The sequence below is a fragment of the Sciurus vulgaris genome (genome assembly GCF_902686455.1).
Source record: "Sciurus vulgaris genome assembly, chromosome: 11".
NCBI classification, from domain to species: domain Eukaryota; kingdom Metazoa; phylum Chordata; class Mammalia; order Rodentia; family Sciuridae; genus Sciurus; species Sciurus vulgaris.
Genome location: NC_136472.1, coordinates 80391065 through 80397909, shown reverse-complemented (window position 1 = coordinate 80397909; position 6845 = coordinate 80391065).

The following is a 6845-nucleotide window of genomic DNA, read 5'->3' as shown; positions in this document are numbered from 1 at the left end:
AATACTATACAATGAAGAAATCAACCAACTACAACATACTGAGCCAAAAAAGTCAGATAGCTATCTATCTATCTATCTATCTATCTATCTATCTATCTATCTATCTATCTATCTATCTATCTTCAGTACTAGGCATTGAACCTAGGGCCTCACGCACACTCAGCAAGCACTCTACCACAGAACTGTATTCCCAGCCTGTTGATGTTCTCTTTAGCATTTCTAAAATACCATTTATTTTATATAGTTATTTTGTTTGCTGCCTTTCACCCTCACTAGAATGTAACTTTCAAAAGGGAGGGAGTTTTATATTTTGTTACTGCTGCATGTGCCGTGTTTAGAAGAGTGTCTGGAACACATTAGACATTCCATTGGTGGTTGTTCAGTGCTTACTGAATTGTACTTAGAGTAAAATCCATAGTCCTGACCTAAAAAAACCCTGCTTAATTTGTCTTCTGCCAGCCTCCCCACTCTTATTTCCACCCCTTTCGTTTCTCTAAGCATATCAAACTGTTCTTCAACTCAGGGCACATTTGCTCTCTCCTGTCAAGAAAGTTCTTTTCTAGCTCTTCACATTCCTAATTCCTTGGGATTCAATCTAAGTATTCCCTCCCACTCTGACCACTCTAATTGCCTCCCCAACATTACTTTTTATACATTTCCTTGCTTATTTCCTTCATGTGTTTATCATAAATTTTTGTTAATTTATTTGATGACTTTTTTTTTTGTTTTTGCTTTTTTTTTTTTTTTTTGTCTGTCTATCCTCCTAAAATGTAAGCAAAGAAGTAGTTCAGTCTATCTTTCTCACTGATGTATTTCCAAGGTCGAGCACATTTATTACTCAATAGTGTCTATTGAATGAGTAAATAAATGAATAAATGAAGAAAGCAGTTTTGTTGGTGCTCAGGGCAGGATTCTCATATACACAAAGAACCAATGCAATTACACGCCTGTAATCCCAGAGATTTGGGGTTACAAATTAAAGCTAGCCTTGGAACTTCAGCAAGACCCTGTCTCAAAATAAAAAATAAAAAGGGATAGGGAAGTAGCTCCATAGTAAAGAGCCCCTGAGTTCAATCCTCAGTATTAGGAAAAATAAATAAAACAGAAGAACCAATGCCACCACAATCCAGGAGAAGAAAAAGGACATTGGTCCTGATGCATCAAGAACCCAAGAATGGAAAAAAAAAAAAAAAAAAAAAAAAATCAGCATTTGTTGGAGTCAATTTCCTTATAAGACCCTTCCCTGCTCTGAATATTCTGACCAGTTACTGAGGGAAAAAAGAGCAAATGTGGAAATAGTCCACCTGCACCAAATGGACTCTCTTTGTTGTGCTAATCAGAGATGATTGGCATGGATCATTAAGGAAGACCGGCCTTTGAGCCCCAGTAGTTTGTGCTTACAACAATGATGGCTTTTTGTAGGAAGTGGAATGGGAGGGTGGCTTTCTAGTTAGGGGCAAAGTACACTGTGTTCCAGTAGTACATTTATTTTATTGTCATTAAATGTATAAGAGCAATTTTCACAATAAATTAAAGTCAGGTTTAAAGGGAAGAAAGATGCCACAAAAGAGAAAAATGCAACTTGCCGTGGAGAAGTTGTAGAGGCAGAGGGCCATGATGTTTGGATGAGGAGGAGCCACTAAGGGCTAGGTACTTGCTTAAATGGCCCCAATAAATCTTCTTCATGATCTTTCATGGAAAATGTGTTATTTCCATTTAACAGATGAGGGAATGAAGTTTTAGAGAGGGGAAGGCTTTGTTTAAGTTCACAAAGAAAGCAAGTAGGACCCTGATTGAAATCCTGACCCACTAATGCCAAAGCTCATACTTTTCCCATCATAACTGGGATCCTGTCCCCTCTTTCTCCAGTGAACAGTCCTGGACCCGGAGGGCTGCAAAGCCAAAGATAAAATATCCCTCTGCAATGATGCATTCTCTCCATTCTTGGTGATCAACTCGGGGCTTTATGTGTCGCCAACTCTCCAATAATGGCGTTCTGAACTTAAAGAACGGAATGAACAAATGAGTAAAGGTGATGTCTGAAACAACGTGGCTCCTCTTGTAAATCACATTCTAAAAACCAAAACCACTTATCTCCTGGGTGTCTTTCTTCTTGCTGCAGCAGTTCTCCAGGGACAGGATATCACTTCAAAAACCACACAAAAGACAGTCAAAGGAGACTGCAGTGAGTCTGGTGTTGTGCCTCCCTTGCCCTCATCTGGGGAACACTCTGGTTAAACAGCATGCAGAATTATCTTCTGGTGGTATAGTCATTATCACTAACAATAGTTAGCATTTATCAAGCAAATACTAGGCAGTAGGCACCTTGCCAAGTCCTTGCCATGTCTGATTTATTTAATCCTCCAAAACCTGAGAGAAAGGCACATCTATGAGCACAGTTTCACAGTAAGGGAGAAGTTTTGTTTCTCTGAAAAAAATCGACTGCCAATCTGTGGAGTAAATGCTGTAAAGTTCTTTCTTTTCTCTTTTTCCACTTCCTTTCCTTTTTTAAAATATAAAAATATAATCCTGTAGAAACTCAATTGTTTGAGAACAGAGTTATCAGCAAAAGATTTGTGTAGTCCTCCCAAGCTTACACATTTATAGACATTGTGTGCGACCTGATGATTGTGGTAGGACAGGACTGCTCTCATGAAATACACTGTTTTTATAGGTGGGAATTCGTTGAATGTGATAGCAAAAAGCCTACATTTTGTTCCCAGCTCCATGACCAACTGTGAGTATTTGGGAGCATTAACCTTAGAGAACTTTAGCTTCTACTCATGTGAAATGGGGATAACAGAAATTCTTTCCCTATGAGGTTGTACTATGTATGGGTCAAAAGCAAGAATGTAACTGGGATAGAGTAAACTGGTCTACAAAAGTCAGCTATTATGTCAGACATGGTGGCGCATGCCTGTAATCCCAGTGGCTCAGGAGGCCCGAGGCAGGAGGATCACAAGTTCAAAGACAGCCTCAGCAATTTAGCAAGGCCCTAAGCAACTTAACAAGACCCTGTCCCTAAATAAAATATAAAAAGGGCTGAGGATGTGGCTCAGTGGTTAAGCACCCCGGGGTTCATTCTCTGATACAAGAAAAAAATTCTTTTTTTTACTATTCTGTCTGTAGAACTTTTCAAAGTTGAGGGTCCATCATGTATCCCCAGTTGAGTCCTTGCCTTCAGAGTTGCTGACAGAGTCTGTGTTCAGGAATGGACACAACTGTGCTGAGACCATCAGAAGCTATTTCTGCACACACATTTATAGCTGACTGATCCCCCTCATAGAAGAGCTGGAGGCAGGAAGCTTTCTGAGGTACCAGAATTTGGTTTCCACATCAGTCAGTTTTTCTAGTATGAACTAGGATGAAGGAGACAATGAATCTGAACACAGTGTATTTCTCCATTTATTTATGTATTTTCTAATGTCTCTGAACAAAGTCTCAGTCTTCTCCCTAGAGAAATGCATATCTTTTGTTAATTTATTCCTAAGTACTTAAAATTTGTAATACTATCATAAATTATCTTTAAATATTAAAAAGGTATTTGTGGCTGGTATATAAGAATGTAATTGATTTTTATGTTTCATCCTTGTATTCAATAAGATTTCTAACCTCTTAATAAGTCTGATAATTTATAGTTGGTTTTGGATTTTGTTTTTTCTAATTCTTAACTATATATATATAGTCAACTGTATATGTGTTATATATATATATAGATTTATTAAGATATTAAGATATATATTGCTTTAACTTAGCTTGCTAGGTCCTCTGAGACGATTGTATGTTTAAGTTTCCTATTCTTGAACTCAAAAGGAAACTTCTCATCCTCTATTAAAATTTGATGATAAACTTTGGTTTTGTTTTGTTTTGTTTTGTTTGTTTTTGCAGTGCTGGGAATCAAATCCAGGGCAGGGTCTTGCTCATGCTAGGCAAATAAATGCTCTACAACCGAACTACATTCCCAGCTCAATAATAGACTTTTTAAAGATACCCAATTTAAGAGAGCTTTTACTTCCTTAGGTCATTTTTTAAATTTCATTTTATAGATACTTCTTTTTATTCAAAGAAGTTTTCTTCTGTTCCAAGTTGCCAAAAGTTTTATTTTTTATGAGTGGATTTGAGTTTTATCAAATAGAATCTATAGAAATGACCATATACATATATATATATATATATATTTTGGTGGGGGGATACTGGGAATTGAACTCAGGAGCACTCAACCACTGAGCCACATCCCCTGCCCTATTTTGTATTTTATTTAGAGACAGGGTCTCACTGAGTTGCTTAGAGCCTCACTTTTGCTGAGGTTGGCTTTGAACTCATGATCCTCCTGCCTCAGCCTCCCGAGCTTCTGGGATTATACAAGTGTGCCACTGAGCGCAGCTGACCACATGTTTTAATCCCTTCTGACAGTTAAGATATAAATTACATTTTTGACTTTTTAAAAATTTAAACTAAATTTGTATTTCTGATATAAATACAACTTGGATTTTGCATAATTTGGATTTGAGTTGCTAGTATTTTACTTAAGATCTTAGTATCCATTTTCAAAAGCGAAATCAACATGTATATCCCATTTAATATTCTCATCAACCTTGAAGTGCAGATTTTACCATTTTCATTTTTACTTGTGACTCCTAAGAGGTGGAATAATTGGCCAAAATTCCATATAGCTAATTGGTGACTTGTCAGGACTGGAAGTTAGGTCTGTTTGAACACAAAACACGTTTGTTTCCTCAGGTCACGTAGATTTCATGAATATTTATTAAGGCCCATAAACCTATGCCCAGCTCCCAAATGCTTCTAAAACATAGGATTGAAGTGAAGATTATGATAAGGGTGATAGCATCAAATAATCTTAGGAGGCTATGCTGATATTTTCATTCACCAACGTCAATAACAAATCATTCATCTGCATCTAAGAAGAAAAATATGAAGAGTCCAATTAGTTATCTATGCAATTCCATAGGAGTCAATTTTGTAAAAAAGCATGAAAAAGGGGAAAGTGCAATAATATTGTTTTAGTTTAAAAATATGACATGAGCCAGCAAAGTGGCACACTCCTGTAATCCCAGCAGCTCGGGAGGCTGAGGCAGTTCAAAGCCAGACTCAGCAACAGTGAGGCAATAAGCAACTCAGTGAGACCCACTCTTTAAATAAAATACAAAATAGAACTGGGGATGTGGCTCAGTGGTAGAGGGACCCTGAATTCAATCCCTGGTACTCCCCGCCCCCCCAAAAAAAGACATGAAATCAGTGATCAAGGGTAATTCAAATGACAGTAATTCAATTACTCCAGCTAAAATATGAGTCCAGATGGGTACCATAATTTAGCATCCAGAAAAATTGTTAGGGTGAAGGAAACTATTGATTATATATGGTTAACTTGAGGAAAAAAATTCTAAACACAATTCAGCTCTTCGATTTGAATAGGTGAAGCACTTCATCAACATAGAGGGAGGATTCTTTTTTTTTAATTTATTTTTATTGTAAACAAATGGGATACATGTTGGTTCAGTTTGTACATGGAGTAACAGCATACCATTTGCATATTCATATATTTACATAGAGTAATGATGTTTGATTCATTCCGTTATTTTTTTCCTTCCCCCAACCCCTCCCACCTCTCTTTTCCCTCTATACAGTCCTTCCTTCCTCCATTCTTGTCCCCCTCCCACCCCCCATTAAGTGTCATCATCCACTTATCAGTGAGATCATTCCTCTTTTGGATTTTTGAGATTGGCTTATCTCACTTAACATGATATTCTCCAATTTCATCCATTTGCCTGCAAATGCCATAATTTTATTATTCTTTATAGCTGAGTAATATATATATACCACAGTTTCTTTATCCATTCATCAATTGAAGGGCATCTAGGTTGGTTCCATAGTCTGGCTATTGTGAATTGAGCCGCTATGAACATTGATGTGGCTGTATCTCTGTAGTGTGTTGATTTTAAGTCCTTTGGGTATAGGCCGAGGAGTGGGATAGCTGGGTCAAGTGGTGGTTCCATTCCAAGTTTTCTAAGGAATCGAGGGAGGATTCTTGATGTCATATAAAATATGTACTCTTACTTGCTACTCATTTTTATAAAATTTAGAGTAATGTGTTGAACTGATTTTGTAGGCTATAGGGCATGAAATTTTGAAGGGGTGATATCTTTGTTTTTTGATGTGTTCACAGTGATATCTGTGAAAAGCTTTGGAAATCAGAAATCTGTGATTCTCAACAATTTCTCACACTTTATTTACAGATTCTTGCTCATTAGTTATTTTATATAATCAGTCTTCATCTGTCTTAAATTAATGAGGCCAACCATCCTTTTTACTGTAGATTATATGACAGACACTGTAAACAATTTCTCTCACTTCTCTAGGTTTGTGGCAAATATTGTCTTAGGGTATACTAACTGCTGAACAAACAACCCCCACCTCTCAATGATGTAACAAAACAAAAGTTATATCTGGCTCATGTCACAGTCCAGTGCAGGATGGAAGTAGAGAGATATGCAAAGAGTTCCTTGCACCTAAAGGTTCTGCTGAGCCCTCCCACAGATTAGGGAAGAGAGCAAGGAGAATTGCAAGGCCTTACCGGTCAGGTCTAGAGGTAGTGCTAATCACTTCTGCCCATATTTTAATAACTAGAACATGGCAATGTGAACACACTAACTAAAAGGGAGGACAGGAAATGCAGACTCTCTGTGTGGTCAGGAGGAAAAGGAAAATCCTGTGGTGAACTTGTTAGCCTCTACTCACTAGCATATTGAAGATTAAATAAAAACTTATAAAGATTTTAGCTTGGCATCTTTGTGCCCATAGTGAGGATTTAATATTATCACATATAT